The sequence below is a fragment of the Lissotriton helveticus genome, chromosome 1_1 (assembly GCF_964261635.1).
Source record: "Lissotriton helveticus chromosome 1_1, aLisHel1.1, whole genome shotgun sequence".
Classification (NCBI taxonomy): Eukaryota; Metazoa; Chordata; class Amphibia; order Caudata; family Salamandridae; genus Lissotriton; species Lissotriton helveticus.
Window position 1 is genome coordinate 1,950,896,280 of NC_136057.1, and position 19,875 is coordinate 1,950,916,154.

Consider the following 19,875-nt stretch of genomic DNA (forward strand, 5'->3'; position numbering starts at 1 on the left):
GAAGAGCTTCCCTCTGGTTCTACGTGAATCAAGCACTGCAGGAACTTCGTATTCCTCGTGATCATCCCTGAGTACAGGCGATGAAGGCCCGGAGGCCTAGCCATCGGACAGTGCCTGCTTCAGGAGGGACACGGGGAAGCCTGGGTGTATCTTCATGTAAGGAGGCAGAGTGAGTTTCATGGATACTTTATTGATGACCTTGGCTATGCTATAGGGGCCTACGTAGCGTGTTTACAGTTTCTTGGGGCCGTGCACATTGATATTCTATACCCATACCCTGTCTCCCTTCTTGTACTCTGGGTCGGCCTGTCTGTGTGTGTCATCATTGTGTTTGTATGTTTCCTTAGCCTTGGCTAACTCAAAACGGGCCTGTTCCCATAGATCGCATAGCTGTGTGTGATATGCCTGGATGGTGGGCAGAGGACTGGATTGGGGGTACTTCCCAGGGTGTGGGGCGAAGATGTTGTCCTTGGAGGCAGTAGAAAGGAGACATTCCAATGGAAGCATGTTTGTCGTTGTTGTAGGCGTACTCCACCATCCATAGGATGTTGGACCATTCTTTCTCTACTGTGATGAGTAGGCAACAAAGGTAATGTTCCATGGTTTCGTTGGTTCTCTCCGCCTGACCGTCGGTTTGGGGATGGTATGCAGAGAAAATACCTACGTCCGTACCTATGGTGTCACAAACAGCTCTCCAGAAGCGGGAAACAAACTGGGTTCCCTTATCGGTGATTAGAACGGAAGGAATTCCATGTAGATGGATTACATTGTTCATGGGGATCCCATCTAATTCCACAGCAGAGGGCAATTTGCTCAATGGTACGAAGTGTGTCATCTTGGTCAGATGATCCACGATGGTAAGAACAGTGGTACATCCTGTCTTGGTACGGGGTAGTTCCACTACGAAATCCATGGACACCGTTATTGTTATTGTTATTGTTATTGTTACCTTGAGTTTATATAGCGCCAAATCACCGGCAGGTCTCTAGGCGCTCAGACAGATGGAAACTCCAGCAACGACTTAATGCGTGATACAGACCACTACAAAGGTAACATTTTACATCGCACCCAAAACTTTCCTAAACAACAATGTTTTCAGCGACTTCCTAAAACGTAAGAGATTTCCTTCTCTACGTAGGGCTTCAGGTAGCTTATTCCATAACTGAGGGACCTGGACTGAGAAGGATCTCCCTCCCTTGGTTACCAGCTTGTAACGGGGACAGGCCAGTAACTGAGTATCGGAGGACCCAAGTGTTCGCTTGGGGTTATACACCCCAAGCTGGTATGAACAAGTGAGGTATTCCTACACAACCTGCAAGCTATTACAAAGATAATCAACATTAAAAGTATGCTTTAAACCTCTTAAACGTCACACCCTGATCCCATCACCCTCATATTTATCCATAAGAGAAATGTCAAATACAGACGGACAAGATCCATTACATCTTCAAGAACACACAATTAACAGGATTCAGTACCACAGAAGGGAGGGGGTGGCGCCAAACGCTCTCATGACACATTTGGCCCCGAGACTGGAAGATATGGCAACAATGTAACTTCTTAGTAACATACATTTCCTGGGTCACTGCCATCAAGATGTCCAATGGATAAACCCATTTTACAATACAAAAATCAACAATTTGTAAAATATCCAGCAGGGAGTTTTCAGAAATTCACTGCAAACGCCATTTTGTTCATGTGCTTCTTCAATCACACATAGTCCACCATATTTGGAAAACATCGCTTCTGTGGCATGCAGCAAAAAGATGACAAGTTTTGGAATTAATCACAGTGATCCAACCAAAAGTAGGGTTTGTACAAAGCCTAATTCGCCATCAAATGTGCTCTCTGTAATATTGTGCATATCCCATCTAGAGTTCAGCGGTCTGCTTTTTAGTAGGCCTGGGTTTCAGCCCTAGGAACGAAAACACTTTGTTGCTCTCCTTGGACTATAAAAAAGTATCATAATCCCCACAATAGCGATCGTCATTAAATATCTGCGGGGGCAGAGGGTTTCCTTGTGCGGGTCTACATTCTTGAGGAATATTTCTGTACATCCATTGCCTCTGATCTTCGGACATGGTGATATCTACCTCCTCGAACTCGATCTTGTTACCTTCCAGAAACCGCACCAATTCCTGCTGCCTCTTCTTTATCAGCACCGAGGATGACGAGGAGGCAACAAACACTCTGATCCCCATCCTGAACTCTTCTACCGAGCCTTTCCTCGGACCTTGCGAGAGACTCAGCCCGTGCGACTCTCCGCGCTGCACAGCCTGCGAGACTGGAGGAAAGAGCATCGGAGGCGGGCGGCTCAACCGTAAGCCACAGATTGATTGGCACAGGGATCGGATGTAGTAAACCTACTGTAGGTTGTGGTTGGGTCTTGCCCTGAGCATGTATGGAACAGTGGGCTATATAGATGCGCACATCCTCCTGCATGGTTGGCCACAAGAAGTGTCTTTGTAACAGATCCAAGGTTTTGTGGTATCCTGGGTGTTGAGACAGTACTTGGTCGTGGCATAAGTACATGGCTTGTTCTTGTTGGTGTGGTAACGGAAGGTAGAATGGTTCTCCCTTGTAGAGGAGTCCGTCACGTGTAGTGATCCGTGTTAGATTGCCGATCCGCTCTTCTGGTTTCTTTACTTGGAGATCATCTCGTAACTGGATCGGGAAGGAAGAGGAAATGATGGCTCCCTAAAAAAACGTTGTTCTGGTAGGATAGAGGAGGGCGTTGATTTGTCTCTTCCTTCCTCGGTCTCTTCTGGCCTTGATAGCGCATCAGCTTTGGCGTTTTCTTTACCAGGACGGTATGTGATCAAAAAAATCATATTCATTGAAGAAAACGGTCCATCGTATCTGACGAGCAGTAAGAGCTCTTGCTGATCGAAGGAATTGCAGGTTCTGGTGGTCCGTATATATGGTGACAGGGTGTTTCACATCTTTTAGGTAATGAAACCACTCCTCAAACGCTGCCTTGATCGTTAGCAGTTCCCGATCGGAAACCGTGTAGTTCCTTTCCGCAGGTTGTAATTTCCGGTAATAGTATGCTACAGTATGCAGAAGGTTTGATTCAGTGTCTCTTTGGGATAGCACTCCTCCCAATGCATCTTGGGAAGCATCTGCTTCAACAACGAATGGTTGTTCCGGATCGGGGTGTATAAAGATGGGTGCACTGGTGAACCTGGTTTTTAGATCAAGAAAGGCCTTTTTGGCGTCTAGGTTCCACACAAACTTGGATCCCTTTAGCAGCAGGCGCGTAATGGGAGTGATGATGTCTGAAAATCCCACGATGAAGCGCCGGTTGTAGTTAGCGAAGCCAAGGAACAGCTGGACCTTTTTCAAGGAATTTGGAGAGGGCCATTGTAACACGGACTCGACTTTTCTTGCATCCATTTTGATTCCCACGGGGGTCCATATGTGTCCCAGGAACTCCACCTCAGTAGTGTGAAAAACACTCTTCTCAAGCTTTACATAGAGACATAGTTTCTTGAGAATGCTATGGACGTGTTGGATGTGGTCTGTGACGAAGGGGGAGTAAATCAGGACAGCGTCGACGATATAGACCACTCAATACCAATAGATGTATTCACGCAGCACCTCATCGATGAAGCACTGGAAGGCTGCGGGGGAGTTGCATAGCCCAAAGTTCATTACCTGGGACTCTAAAAGGCCGTAACGGGTTCGGAATGCCATCTACTGCCTTGACTGTTTCCGTTTTTTTTTTGGCCACTGATGGTAATCCGAGGTTGGCCATATACTGGGTGTCGACGAAGTTTCCCGTAGAACCTGAGTCTATGAGGGCTGTCACATACCATGTTTGGCCTTTTTGGTCCTGTAGTGACACTGCAATGCCTACATGTTGATTATGTTATTTGGGGGGAAAGACTGAGGTCTTTCCCGATAAACAATCCAATAGACCGTCCTCCCCATCTACTGAGTTATGTAGTTTTCCGACCATTTACCACGTGATACGGGAAGAATGCTGGATCTATTAGGGGTAGGTTTTCTGGGTTTAACAGGGCATTCCTTGATGAAATGGCCGCTTTTGCCGCAAAACAAGCATTGGTTTTGGCTTTGCCGTTTTTCTTTTTCGCCCTTAGACAAGGGACCACGGATGCCGCCTATCTGTATGGGCTCCGGGATGTCCTGTGTTCTGGTTCCTTCCGTTCTTGGTCTTACCCTGAACAGCGAAAATCTGTATTTCTTTCCTCTAGTCTTTTCGGTTTTGCGTTCCTGCATTCTGTAATTCACCTTGACTGTCAAATCTATCAATGGCCCTATTTCTTCAGGAGGATCAGATATGTGTGATAGAAGATCCTTTAATTCTTCATGGTGACCCCGGTAGAACACAGACACCATCTTGGTTTCGGGCCATTTCGCTTCTATGACCAACCTATTGAACGTGGTGATATAGTGTAGAAGATCAGTGTTACCTTGCTTGAGATTCAGTAGAGCGTTGTCAGCCGCCTGGACTAGTATGTGTAGGGCAAACATTCCACGTAAAGGTATCCTTGAATGCAGATAGGTTATATAGCATGGGGTCATCGTTCTCAACTAAGGCTATGGACCACTGGGCCGCATCACCTCCCAGATACGAGAGAATGTATGCTACCTTTGCGGCGGCGTCTGGGAAGGCTGAAGCACGAGCCATAAAGTGCAAATGGCACTGGTTAAGGAATATGCTATACTTGCTTCTGTCCCCATAAAAGCGTTCCGGGGCTGCTAACTGGATGGGGTGGGGAGCCAACACCTGGATAGGAGGAAAAGAACACCCTGCTTGGGAGGAGGACCCCCAAGGGTTAAAGGTAGGTGGCTGTAGGATATCTCTCTGCCTGGGTCGAACCGTGGGTGTCTGCACGGAGGCTAACCGACCCTGCAGGGCAATGACATCCTGCCGTAAACTCTGGTTCTCGGCCTGGATGCAGGTCAACATAGCAGCTATGTCCTGCAGGGTTATGTCTGGGTTGCTCACGTCACCCGGTGAGACCATTAGCGTGGACTTCTGATTCTGTCACAGTCCCCACAAGCCCTACCGTCTGCCTGTAGAGTAGTCTCGCAGGGATGACATGAATAACCTCCACTGTCTCTTACCTACTCCCCTGTCCTACCTTAATGGTACCAGACCGGGGGTGTGGTGACAGCCAGGGGAAGGAATCCTGGTAATGAGGTGCCTGAAGGTGTGGTTAAGCAATAAGGGACCCTCCTGGGTGAATAGGGACCCTCCTGGGTGAATACGCCTCGGAACCTGAGGGAAGGACAACCCACAACAATGACCATCCCTTAAAGTAGCATGCACTTGAACAGGAAGGTATATTGGAACCATAGTCACCTGAGGGAAAGGAAGAGTCGAGGTAATCCTTAAGTATGAAGAGGAAAGGAACAATGCCCTCCTGCGCTTGGTGTCCGGTAGAAAGGTAGGATGAATAGGTGAAGCACACCTGATACACACCAGGAAAATGATAACTAGGGCAAGTAATGTTAACACGCTCCTGCGAAACCGAAAAATAACAGGGCAAGGTATGGTGTTGCGCTCCTGCGCTCACCGTGTCGACGTGGTTCAAGAACAAGGGCAAAGTTACGGTAACGCGCTCCTGCACTCACCGTGATGGCAAGGCAAGAAACTGTAACGCGCCCCAGCGCTAACTGGAATTCTGAGGCAAGGTATGGTGTTGCGCTCCAGCGCTCACTGTGCCGTGGTGTAAGGACAAAGGTAAAGTAACGGTAACGCGCTCCAGCATTCACCGTGCCGTGGTGTGAGGGCAAAGGCAAGAAAATGGTAACGCACTCCAGCGCTTACCGTGCTGTGGTGCAAAGACAAAGGTAAGGTAACGGTAACGTCCTCCAGCGCTCACCGTGCTGTGGTACGAGGACAAAGGCGAAGTTATGGTAACACGCTCCAGCGCTTACTGTAAAGGCTTGAGCACTCATTTGTGTGCTAGCATCAGCGTCCAAAGAGAATCAGAAGTGCCGGTGTGTTCATCCATCGGATACTTGATGGCGTCACCCGGAAGTGGTTCAGTGGTGACCTGCGGTACTGCGCTGCTGTATAGCGCTAGACTGCCAACCTGCCGCATTCATTCCTCGTTCGTTCGGGGACATGACACAAACTCTATCAGGGGACGCTACTTGTACTTTCGAAAGGTGGCATTTTCAAACACACAGTGTAAAACCATCTCCTAAAAAAGATGTGTTATTAAATTCTGAGCTCAGAGAACCTAAACTCCATTTCTCTATTTGGTCCCAATGGAAAGTTATACTTGTAATGTTACAAAGTAGCTCTCATGTTAGCCTAAGGGACAGATATCTTTTCAATAATGAAAAACTAAGTACACAGTATTTCACTATCAGGACTTGTCACACACACCAGTACATCTCCTACCTTCCAAATACACTACACCATGCTGATGGGAGTACCTTGGCACTACCATATGGGTGCCTTACATGTCAGGAAAGGAAGGTCAGGGCCTGGCAGGTGTGTGCATATGCCAGGTCGACATGGCAGTTTAAAACTGCACATAGACACTGCAATGGCGGGTCTGAGATACCTTTACAGGGCTACTCATGTGGGTGGCAAAATCAGTGCTGCAGGCCCACCTGTAACATTTGATTAACATGCCCTGGCACACTCAGTGCACTTTCCTCGGGGCATACCAGTAAATCAAATATGCCAATCATGGATAACCAATCATTATAAACACTTCCCTAGTAAGCACTTGTACTTTGACACTGATTTGCAGTGGCAAAGTGCCCAAAGCATCTAAGCCAGCAAAAGAGAAATCCAGCATATCATCGTAAATACAGGAAGTAGAGGCAAAAAGTCAGGGGAAACCATGGCAAGGATCCCAAGTCTAACAAGTGTCTCCTCCAGCTGAAAAGTTGGGAGAACTACTCTTGGGAGTTCTTATCACTAAGGCAGAAGAATGTGGACGGACCATCAGCATTGGCGAGTTCTGTACCAGGGCCTTATTCCACCGTAAAGTCAATTTCCTGTAGGGAGATGGATACCCTCAACAGTTTTGGGTTCTCACCCCTCATTTGCTTCAACCATCTAAGGGGCTGTGGTCTGTCTGAACTCACAAGTAAGTTCCAAACAATTAGGGCCTTAGCTTCTTCAGTGCCCAGACCACCTCAAAAGCTTCTACCTCAATTGCACTTAACCTCCATTCGCTAAAAAGGGCAAGCCCATGGAAAATCCGGGTTCATATAGACCCATATCTCTAATAAACGCGGACAATAAATTATACGCTAAGATCTTGGCAACCCGCTTGGGACGGATCATTGGGACCATGGTCTCTCCCTGGCAGCATGGTTTTATTCCCGGCAGGGGAACCACCGATCATATCAGACGAGCTATTACGCTGTTTGATATCCATGCTGCTGGGGACGGGGGGGTCGCAGTGATCCTCCTAGACGCGTAGAAAGCTTTTGATCGCGTCAGTTGTGATTTTCTGTGGAGCCTGCTTGCTGAAAGGGGGTTTGGATTGAGGTTTATGAAGGCTATTCAGGCTATGTATACTACCCCAGTCACGAAAATTCAAATGATGGGTGAGAGCTCGGATAAGATCTTTATTACGAGGGGGACAAGGCAGGGATGCCCATGCTCACCCATCTTATTCGCACTGTACATTGATCCTCTAATACGCCAAATAATTAATAACATTGCAATCAAACCGCTAGTTACGATGGGATTCCAAACAAAAATCTTGGCATATGCCGATGATTTGGCTGTCATCACCACCGACCCCGACGCAGCTATGCGTGAAGTGGTGGCCATTCCGAGCAAATTTGGTGGACAATCAGGATATCGCTTAAATGTGGGTAATACGCAGGTGCTCTGCTCCAAGAATATAAATAAATCAATTCCATATTTGTTGATTCCGTGGTCTATTGGGGGATAACGATCAACGCACAGCCGGAGTTGATAATTAGAGACAATTTCATCCCTCTTATGAAATCTATGAGGGAGAATCTGAAAAGAATGGATACATTACAACTTTCAATCATAGGTCGTGCTAATGTCATCAAAATGACTACGTTCCCCAAGGTGCTATATAAATTCCGGTCGATCCCCTTTAAAATAGAGGGGAATATTATCAAAGAAATAGAACCCATCTTTATGAATTTCTTGTGGCAATATGGAAAGGTTAGAAGATCCATGAAATATATGTCTTTGCCTCAGGAAAGGGGGGGCTTGGGACTGCCAAACCTCAGATACTATCACTGGTCTTGTCTTCTTACGCAGATGGCTATATTATTTGATCCCGTGGGAAATAGCACAAACTCCCCGAGTAGACAAGATGTTATTCCATCTATTTTTGAATTGCTGATTGGTAGTGAGGCTACCGGGGTATTATTAAGGAGAACAGAAAGAAGATATTACAATAAGTCAAGACTCAAGACACTTGAAGGGATATGGGGGGTCTGGGTAGCAGCTCAGAAAGCACTGGCAATCTCTAAATATAATCACCACACCCCACTATGGAACTCGGGCCCCTTTCCTAACCTAAGTAATGATGGGTCTTCGAGACACTGGGAGCGACAGGGTATCCTAACACTCGGGCAAGTTATGGTAAGAGATGAGTGTAGAACCCTGGAAGAACTGAGACAAAGGCACTCCCTCCAGGGTAGCCAAGATTACAAATATGCTCAGGTGGTTAGTACAATTAGATCAACAAGGCCTCTTATCATCTTAAGGGAGAGGTGTAATTTACTGGATTATCTGAAGGGGAGTGAACTTAGAATCAACGGAGTGTATAGGCTGTTTGTGGAGGAATCCCAGGATGACATGGGCAAAACTGAGGCAGCTTGGGCTTCAAAATTGGAGGATCCGGACATTGACCTGGACAGAGCTCTTTTAATGGATAGAAGATTTTTACGCTCCTCCAATTTAAGAGCTCAGCACTTTAAAACATTATTTAACTCTTATTATACCCCCTCTAAGCTTTATGATTGGGGTAAGAGGGAGAACAACAACTGCCCTAGATGTTGTAAAAGTCCTGCTGATATTATCCATATGTTTTATCAGTGCGAGAAACTTGGATCAATTAAAACTGAGATTGAATCATTCTGGGCGGGGCTGCTGGATGCTCAGATAACCTTGACTCCAACACTCATGATTATAGGATGCCAAAGCGAATTGAAATTAAATACTGAAACTGACGCTCTAATTTTATATCTACAGCTGTACTTAGAATTTTAATTTCAGTAGCTTGGAAAGACACTGAGGCCCCAACCTTCCAAATGTGGTTGTCCAGACTATTGGGAATACATAATGTTGAGGCTGCTCTGTATGAACTTAAGGGTAAAAAATCAAGAGAAGTGGGGACGAAGATCTGGGCACCAGTGGCTGCTTGGCGTGCTAGCAGATTGTAGAAAGATCATAGGATCCTTAAGACCATGGCTATGGTAATGTTCTCAATTGTTATAATCTTGTCTTATCTCCTTTTTGTTTGCGTTAGCCAGCTTAATATTTACAATATTCATATTAACAACATTAATTATTTGATGTTTTAAAAGAATCATTCAATTAGATACTAAGCTATGTAATTCGATAACTCGACAACCGATTTGTATATTACCTTTCTATTGTTAATTTAGGTGGATTGTTTATATTGTATCTCGCCTCTTTCATTCGAAAAAATGTATATTGTTTTTTTTTAGTTTTTTTTTTATTATGCTTCATGGATTCTCAATAAAAAAAAAAACTCCATTCCCTAGGAAGTAGCCTCCTTCTAACCAAAGCTACAGATTAGTCCAAGCCTTTGTCGTTCAATTACTAGAGAGCTGTTCTCACACCATGCTCTGAAGTATCTATCTGCATAACAAATTCTTGGGGGAATTGTGTGGCTTGAGCAGATTTCAGGGCTTTTGAAAAGCGATCTGACAGGCATCAATCCAGATCATTTTCCTTGGCTGCTTCCTTGAAGTCAGCTCTGTCAAGGGGTAACAACGGTGCCATAGCCCTTGACAAACTGTCTGTATTAGCCGCCGAGTCCTAAGAAGGCTCTCACCCCTGTCTGCGTCTTGGGGGGCTCCCAAGACAGAATGGTGTTGATCTTGAGCTGTAGGGGTACCAACTGGCCGCTTCCTATCTGGTAACCTAAGTACACCACAAAACCATGCCCTATCTGGCACTTTTTGGCTTTGATAGTTTTGATAGTTAGGCCTGCCTTCTGCAGAGCTTTCACCACTTCACAAAGGTGGTGCATGTGTTCTAACCAGCTGTGCCTGAACACTGCAATGTCATCCAGGTAGGCAGCGCTGAATTCCTCCATTCCGTACAGTACATGGTTGACCAGTCTCTGGAATGTGGCAGGGGCGTTCTTCAACCCAAGTGGCATGACCCAGAACTGGTAGTGCCCATATGGTGTTGAGAACGCAGATCTCTCTTTGGCCCCATCAGTTAAGGTAATTAGCCACTACCCAGATGTTAGATCAAATATGCTGAGGTACCTGGGAGTTCCCAACAAATAAATGAGCTCATCAGCTCAGGGAAGGGGTGCCTCTCAGTCCTGGTGATGTCATTGATCCAACGGTAGTCCACACAGAACCGAAGTTCAGGAGTGGCACAGGGTGTAGTATCTTTTGGAACCAAGACCACTGGGCTAGCCATGGGGCTGCTAGAGGGCTCAATCACCCCTAACACCAACAACTTAGAAACTTCTTCCTTGTAGTTATCCTTGATGCTGTCAGTCAACCTGTAAATTTTGGGCTTCACAGGCAAACTGTCCCCAGTATCCACATCATGGACAGACCAGTTGGTAATTCCTGGGGTCAGGGAAAACAGGGAGATAAACTGTCCCAGCATCTGCAGACAGCCCAACTGCTGCTCTGGACTCAGCGTGGGAGAGAGGTTCACACCACCCACTGACTCACCATGTTCTTTGGCAGACAGGCGGTCAGGAAGAGGCTTGCTCTCATCTTCCATCCCATCGTCTGTACCCAGGACCATTGGCACTTCAGACCTCATAATGTGAGGTTTCAGGTGAATATATGACATTACAATGCAAAGAATTACAACGCATGCTTTTAATTCACACTTTTTACAAAGCAACTACCATTACATCGCATGATTTTACAACACATTCCATTACAATGCATACCATTACAATGCATAATACTTTTAGTGCAACAGTAGTCTAAGTGTTGGATAGTGTAGGGGTAAAAATAATATTGCCCCTCCAGTGAGGGTAACAGTAGGGAAAGTGTTGGATAGTGTAGGGTTAAAAATTACTACTCTCCCTCCAGTGAGTGCAAAAGTTGGGAAAGTGTTGGATAGCATAGGGGTAAAAACTACTATTCCAAACTACCACAAAACACATACTCACCCTAAAACCTAAAATTCTCCATTACTTACCTTATAATGCGTTGGGATTACGTGTTGTAAAGGCATGCAGTGTAATGGCTTGCACTGTAATGAAATGCATTGTAATGGCATGCGTTGAAATGGCACTTGCATTGTAACAGTTGCGTTGTAAAGGCATTGCAATGTAATGCCTGAGTTGTAATGGCCGTTTCCTATTTCAGGCGATTCATATGCAGGCCCCTCAAAGGGTTCCTAGGAGTCTGCAAGTTCATCAAGTAGATTATTTCACTCTTGTACTACTCCACCTGAAAAAGCCCAGTTCACTTTTCCTGGAGCGTGCAAGGCTCCAGTGGTGCCATCACCCACACTTTTTAGCCTGGCTGAACCTCTTCCATTCTGGTCGTATCAACATTTCATTTGCTCCTGGCTGGCTTCCAGTTTCGCCTGGGTGAGTTTCCTGAAGCTCGGAGTCTGATTACTGAAGGCCAGCATGTAGCATAACACCTCCGGAGGGTCTTACCAGGAGTTTTCTCCCAGACCTCCTTCACCAGACTGAGAGGTCCACGCACAGGGGGCCAATACAGCAATTCAAAGGGACTAAACCCTAAGGACTTCTGTAGGCAAACAACAGGCATTGTAAGAAGACGTTCTACTTACGTCTCATGGGTTCTGTAAGACCCTTTTTCGTGCCTTTCAGGGTTCGGTTGAATCTCTCAACCAACCTATTTCCTTGGGGATGGTAAGGAGTGGTGAATTTGTACATTACACCGCACTCCTACCATAAAGACGTCATATACCTAGATATGAAATTTGTACCTCAGTCAGATACCACCTCTCTGGGGAACTCCACAGGGGAAGTGATCCCCATCAATGCACGACTCACCAAGGGGGCTGTAATTTTCCTGAGAGGGATATGTTTTTTCTTTCTTTTGTTCTTTTTACAACATTATAAATGCTTTATTTTGCAAGTTTAGGCCCATTTCGGATGCCAAGTAGAGTGTAATGCCTTGAATTTACATGTTGTAAGTGTGTCCCTCTTTGAGGCAGTAAAACTTTATACTGAAAACTCACTTGGGCTGTCATTCCACTTCCCCTCCTCCCTGCAGCACGCACAACCAATTTTCCAATCTTCAAACATCCCCCTATCAGATTATTTTCCCTGACCTATCCATAGCACAGCCATAATAGATAGAGGGCAGGTTGGTATTAGCTGTGATTGTCACACACTATGCACTAGGCTCACAGAACAGCATGAAAATTGAATGTCCTCAAGCACGTTTCGAAGCCCTTCCATTGGAATGGCTGAATTGTTCACCCCATAGGCTTGATGGCTTGGAGTGGTACATTAGTCACATAGTCATACTTTGGATGAAGAAACACATGCTAGAGTTGGATTCAATCAAGCTGCAGCCAAGGAGCCATTCAGCTCAGCTGAGTACTTATACTTGCCACAGATCCATGTATTAGAGATAGCAACAGGCACTAGCCCTAGGGCCATGTGGTTAGAGTTAGATATCTATGTGTGCTGTAGGAGTAATCTGAGTAATGCTAAGTACCTGAACGAGACATATGACATGCCATTTGAGAAAGGGGCCTCCACTAGTCTTAATGTTGTGCATTAGAGCTAGGCATTTGAGTGAGGGCTCCTAAATTCAGGGCCACTGGAATGTGATTTTGCATCCACAGCATTTTTCGCATAATTGTTGATTTACCACATTTGCCACATTAGCCATCTTCTGCGGCATAATCTGTAGATTTTAACAAAAAAATTGATTCTAGGGCAAACCGATTAAAAGTTACCAAAAACGTGGTGACATGTTTCCGTGCAGTTCAAAGACCTTTGCAAAGATTTACTGGTCAACTTTCAGCTGTTTATTGCTATATTTGGGTTTTAAATTGGTAATAATGAGATGAAACCTACGTCCAGATCGTGTTAAGAAGTATAAAACTGACGTAAAAATGAAGTAACACTATCACAAAATATGCCCCATTAAACACATACTTTAGTCAACCCTGCTGCATAATCTGGTCCTCCAGTGTTGCACAGTTCCAGTGGCCCTGCTAATATTGCACACTTTACTAACATATAGGCATATATAGGCATTGACCCATCCATTGGGCTCCGCATAAAAACTAAAAAGCTGTATTGCTTATGTGTCAATGGAAAACTAAGTAGTTATCTACACAGGGACAGAGCCATGGAGCTAAGTAAGGTGGATGTGTTTGGGCTAAAAGTTAGGGCCTGACCGGGAAGCTGTATACTGGTCGCAGGGAGACTGCGTGAACCTTATCAGGTGGTAAACAAGAGGCCAGCCCAAGCAGACGTACATTAACTCACCCGTGGGATTACTTATGAAAAACCTGGCACATCAGCCTAATTTGAGTATTCCAATCACCATACAACGGTTGGCGTACCTTAGTTCCTACTTATTCATATCTCAACATTATAAACCGACGGTGGCACCAGTATACATACCTACAATGTGAATACCTTGCATCACAAGGTTTTTAATTGAAGAGGAGATCATCATTCCGCTCTCTCTTCAAGATTGTAAATCGCAATGATTTTAATCACCAGATGTGTTAGTCAAATTGAATTCTAACATCATTTTGACTTTGGTTAGAAAACTGTCCTGAAGAAGGTGTTTATCTCACCGAAACGCTGTGTCGACAACTGTTTTCTCATAATGATGTATTTTTAATGAATTTATTTATATTACATTGTGTATATAAACGTATTTAATAAATACCCAATGCAAACGTATGATTGCTTTTTTTGTTTTTTAATTGTAGTGTTGACTTTATGATATTTTATAAGTGTAATGTTTTCTCAAATTGGTAGTTCCCTGACCACCAACATTGTTTAAGATTGTTTAAGTTTGTGATTACCATCACTGTTGGAAGGACTTATTCTTTTTTCGTAAAATTTAGGGCCAAACAGTAGATCTGCATAATTATATAAGTAACAGAGACACATAGCATATCTGTGTCACTAACCTTTGAGTTAACCGTTAACGTATGGTATTGTCAGCACTAAAACCTTGGAGAAGAGTAGCACCAGACATATTTATTTATTGTTATGTATATTTGTGATTTTATGTAGCGCAAACATGGCCCAGGGGGAATAGTGGTCTTTAAAATAGTACAGTGACCAACGATCAGTGCCAGAATATATTTGGGATACAGCAGAAACACCTATTCAAAAGTGTGTGGAAGATCATACATCAAGCTTAAGTGTCTTTGCAAGGGAGGAGTAGTAAGTTGCTTTTTAAAAGAAGGATGGCATGGAGTTTATATGGCGGGACTGAGGAAGGGAGTTCCAGATTCTTTAAATGCTTCTGAGAATGATTCGCTCATGTATCATTCTCGCTTGAAGACGGAGGATGGATAAACCCTATTTTGTTCTGGAGGGAAGGGTGGAGACTTTGATGGAAGTTGTTTAGGTCATCAGGGTCCAGTGATCATTTTTCTAAAACAGGAGACAGTTGGATAACTTTTAGACAGTCTGGAAAGGTATGTCGAGGGAAGAGTTGACCAAGGTGAACAAGAGGGGAAGAGTTGTTTGTAAACATCTTTTCTGATAGAACCAGTGCTAGCATTAGAAATGTTGTTTGATAATCTCATTTTAGTTATAATCTCTAGTAGTTCTGACTCTAAACTGGGCAAGAAGAGACCATGACTGCTGCACTTTGCAAGTTAATTTATCCTTGGTTATATTATCAGAGGCGTCCCCCAATGACATTTCTATGGGCGTTATTTTTTGTTGAGAAATCTACAAAGTCATTGCATACGGCTTCAGAAGACACTGGTGTAGTTTTACATGAAGGGTTGTTTACTCACTTGATAAGTTTAAGTCTGTGTTTTGCCATGTCCATGAGGGATCTGATTTGCATTGACATGGCTCTAAAGATTTGGTCTTTGTAGCTTTTTCTCGTGGTTCTCAGCCTAACCAAACTTAGCGGAGAGGGTGGTTGTCCTTATTCTTCTCATAATTTCTGAGGTATTCTTTTTCTGCAAAAAAGTCTTTTGAGGAACCCAGGTAGAAAAGGTTTTGGTCTACAATGCTTGATCTTGCAAATTCAAGGTGTCCATGCTGTTATTACATTTGCCTGAAAAAGCATTGATATTAAGTTGGGGAATTACAAATACAAGGTTTAGATGAGCCTTGTTCACAAGGGCCTCAATGTTGTTGTTCCTTGTGTTGCCAAACCAGATTGTTTTCTTCTTTGGTTGACCAGAGGTTTTGATGCAAGTACAAGTCACTGTGAAGCAGATTCAAAGTTGGTCAGACCAATTTACCAGGACAGGATCATCAGCTTTTTGGTGAGGAACTTTAGATATGATCAGATCCAGACTGGGGCCCTGGCAGTGTATGGGTTTCTGGTTGTGTTGCAAGAGATCACTGTCACTGAGAAAGGAGGAGTGTTCAGATTTTGGCATGAGAGGCATGAGATATTGATCTCATGCCTTTAGTACCCCAGTGAAGATTTACATTTTCCAAAATAATGATGCTGTCAAAGCTAATTAATTGTAATGTAATGAACTTGATGCATTTGTGGACAAAAGTGTTAATTTAGCCCAGAGGGTGGTAAATATTGTTTACTTTGAACCTAGAAGCAGTGCTGGATGAGATTCACAGAGACATGCGCTCAAAGAAGTGATTGCGCTTCAAGGGAAGGAGCCTGCAACTTAGCATGTTTTGTGAATGGCTGCTAAACCCTTACTGTGCCTGTCTTCCTGGTTGCAGCTGAGTATGGAGTAGAAAGGAGGCAGGTCCAGTATATTGTTGGTGGCATCTCTTGAGCCAGGTTTTAGTGAGAAGCATGATGTCCAGGTGGAAACTCTTAACTAGTTCCAAAATATCAAGACAGTATTTACCTGCTGACTGGAGGTTATGAAGCATGCATCAGAGAGGAGCTGGGGAGTTTAGGCACAGGATGTAAGGGGGCCATAGGCAATTGAATTAGGTTCCTGTGATTGTGGGTGGTTAAGTGAAGGGGGTGAGGGGGCAGTAGTCGCTCCTTCTCTAAGGCAGAGGAGTGTTGCCCCACTGCTGCTGTGCAACAGTAAAAGAAAGGAAAAATAAAATGGTAACACAATGTTATTATCATTTATTCTTTCCTGCTGCGGCAGCATGAGAGCAGCGTGTGGCTACTCTGCTGACAGAGCAGGGTAGGATTGGTGGGCACACTAAAATGCACATGATGCTTTGACCGGACCTGTCAGGCCGACCAAACAGTCATTGGCCACTTTGCATGTTCTCCATGCAGGCTGAATTACAGCCCTGCATTGAGAACATGCACAGGCCCCAAGTCCCCATCTGAACACTGAACCACGGTGCTCAGACCAATGACAACGCTGCATTGCAACGTTGTGATTGGCTAAGGGCATCCATTCATAACCCTGCATTGCAGCATTGTGATTGGCTCAGGGGAGCCTGGCTGTTTTCTGTTTGGCGGAAGGACTATGTAGGACAGAGCGGTGAAGAGGTAAGTGAATTTTTCTTTTTTTCCAATTATACCTCCTTACCTCCTCGCACCCCCACCCCACCACCCCAGATGTATGGCTGGCCACCACTGGAAGGGGACCTGTGGTTCGTGATGATAGTAGAAATGGGTAGGCAGTCTTGCGTTTCGTTGGGTGCCTGCTTGTGGGTGGATTTGGGATTTTGTACCTTTCATAGAGATAAACAGCAACACTCTGATCAGCAGTGAAGAAGAGTGCAGAGAGGAAACATGCAGAATGCATGGGAGGATGAGGCTGTCAGTGCAGAACACTGAGAGTTATTTCATCACACCCTGTGCTGTGTGCCTTGGAAAAGAGGAGGAACGACTCAGCCTAGAACCCTAGAACACCAGCTGTCTTCTACAGGTGCATTTCTCCTCCTATACATTTAGGCACCGAAGTCATCATGTAAAGTAGGAAACAGCAGCTGTTTGGGCAGACTGTTCCCATGAGGCACAGGGTCAGACTGATTTGCATATGGCCATGACTGAACTGGGGTGGCAGAGTGAGTTAAAGAACAGTGATGGATTAAACCCAGATTTGTTGACTGGGTGTGAGTGTTTGATTGGTTCAGATGCTCCGTCCATCACCACCCCCTTTTGTACCGCTTTGTTCGCCATAAGTTGGCAGGGTATGCTCAGACGTGAGTCCCTTGCTCACTTTGCCACTGGATTCAAGCAAGCCGGGCTGAAGACGGCTGAAATGCCAGAAACCGGTCCTCGGAAGCTTGTTTCCAGTCCAGGGAAGGCATGGCTTGGCAGTTCGGGCTGGACTGTTCCCATTAGGCACAGGGTCAGACTGATTTGCATATGGCATTGTCTGAACTGGGGTGGCAGAGTGGGCTAAAGAACGGTGATGGATTAAACCCAGATCTGTTGACTGGTAGTGAGTGTTTGATTGGTTCAGATGCTCCGTCCATCACCACCCCCTTTTGTACCGTTTGGGCAGACAGGAGCAGGTGAAGTGGAGACTCCACCTTGCCCGTTCCACAGTGGATGTGCATAATTTCTACAGACAGTATCAACATGCAGCAAAGTCTATGGACACCTGTCTTTAGCAAACTGTATCAGTGCAGTACTATTAGCTAAGGATCCCCTTCAAGGACCTAACTGACAGGGACACATCCCCAACTCTTATCTTCCTCTAGCCTCCATCCAACCGCTTCCACCAACATGGACCTGAGATGCTCCTAGGAAAGAATACATGTGCCTGAAGCTTCCTCTTTCCACTCAAAAAAGTTGAAACCGCTACCTTCTCTGACTTGTTTCCATCACTCATTCAGTAATGAGAAGGCACAGACCTTAAGTGTTAAGTGGGTCAATCCATCAAATGCCAGTGCCAAGAGGACTAGTGTCAAGTCAGCTATAGTGGGCCCCATTGCAGATATTGGTGGCGATGCTGAAAATTCCTAGAAGCAGAACCTGCATGATCTGGGCAAGCTTCCAACACAATAGTGGCCATGTTGGAGTGGGTGGAACATTAGGAAGGCACTCTTTCCAGTCACAGCATGTCATTTTATCTGCTTCATCCAGAATTCTGGGCCCTACTCTACACTGCAACTTCCTTCAAGTGACCTGCTCTACAGCGTGCCTATCACAAAGATGTTGCCTAAGCAGGAGAAAGTTGTTCCTTCTACCTGGCTGAGGTAGGAGGAGAGTGGAGCTTGGAATTGGTGTGTGGCACTTCTGGCTAAGAAAAATCTTCAATTGTAAGGCAAGGTACACATTTTATGCATTGACATCAAATCTACTGCCTCCCTTCGGATTACCTAGTCACCCCACCAAGAACCTTGGAAACTTGTCTTGAGTACTTGTAAATGTAACCTGTAAATATGTTGTCTCGTCTTGAGTAATTGTAAATGTCATCTGTAAATATGTGCCCTTCTCTCTCTTATGTGTCCTGCCGCCCCCCCTCCCCTACTACTCGATCCGTTACCTGGTGATTCTAAACCAGTCTATGCAATGCTACGTTTTCCTGTAAAGCACTCTGACACCCTAACGGGTCAAGTTCGCGCTTATTAAAGCACAGAAATATACAAATAAAATAAATAAATAATAAATAAAGTTCTCAATAGGTGGGCTTCTCCATCTTACTCACAAATGAAATCTCTTTAGAATGGTGAGGCACAAATACTCCTCAGGGTGGCCTAAAATGTGAAAAATACTCTCATGAAGCAGTGCTTGATGGGGGCTTACTGAAATAAACTATTGGACTGACCCAAAGCCCACTCTCTACGTAATGTTTGTTTTGAGTTATGACAAAAGCTCTGTGCTCTGTCACACAAGACCTAAAAATGCCAGTGTAAATGGGAGGTGTTGGAGGAAGGAAGAAGCATTATTGCATCAATTGTGTTGTTGGATATACCAATTGCTGGACCAGTAAACTTGTCAGATTACTATTCACAGGCACATTAGTCACTAATAAACCCGTCTGAATTCGCCTCCAGTTTAATTATGACTTTGGCAGGAACCATGGTACCAGGCGTTTTCTTCACTCTATACCATTAAAAATATCTCCAGTGTTGGAGGAAGTTGAAAGTATTGCATGATGTTCAGAGTTACTCTTTCACTTAGAGGAAATCTCAGAAACAATATTAAGAGTCTAGACATGGAAGCAAAATGGAGGAAGAGATGTTTTATGGGCGGCTAGGCCAAGACTCAGCACAGATAATTAACAGTTTTCATATAACGTAATTAAGATACGGCATGGGACTTAGAATGCTGATTCCCTTGTAGGACTCGCGAAAACACAAGCTAAGACATGGGCTTAGCACCTGGGATTTCACGTAGGTCTCGTGGAAGCACAAGCAATGGAACTGATGGTAAGACAAAGCAACTGCCAGGTCCCCACTGTGAAAAATGATATTTAATGTATTTTCTTTTCAGATATGATACTCCATTTACATGAAGTGTGGACAGTGCTGATAAGAAGGGCGGTGCAAGGATGGGAAGCCTGACATCTTGCTATTACGCATGTTTTTTAAAGTTCGACAGTGCTGCCAAATCCTACCTTTCAATATTTTGTGGCAGCTTGGCAGGTGGTGCTTTCAATTTTAGTGATAG

The 19,875-nt window shown here is 44.8% G+C and overlaps 1 pseudogene; it reads right to left on the bottom strand.

Annotated features, from left to right (window-relative positions):
• Nucleotides 1-1,544: 1,544 nt before the first annotated feature.
• On the bottom strand, nt 1,545-2,305 carry LOC144776031 (SH3 domain-binding glutamic acid-rich-like protein 2 pseudogene; annotated as a pseudogene).
• Between the last annotated feature and the right edge of the window lie 17,570 nt (nt 2,306-19,875).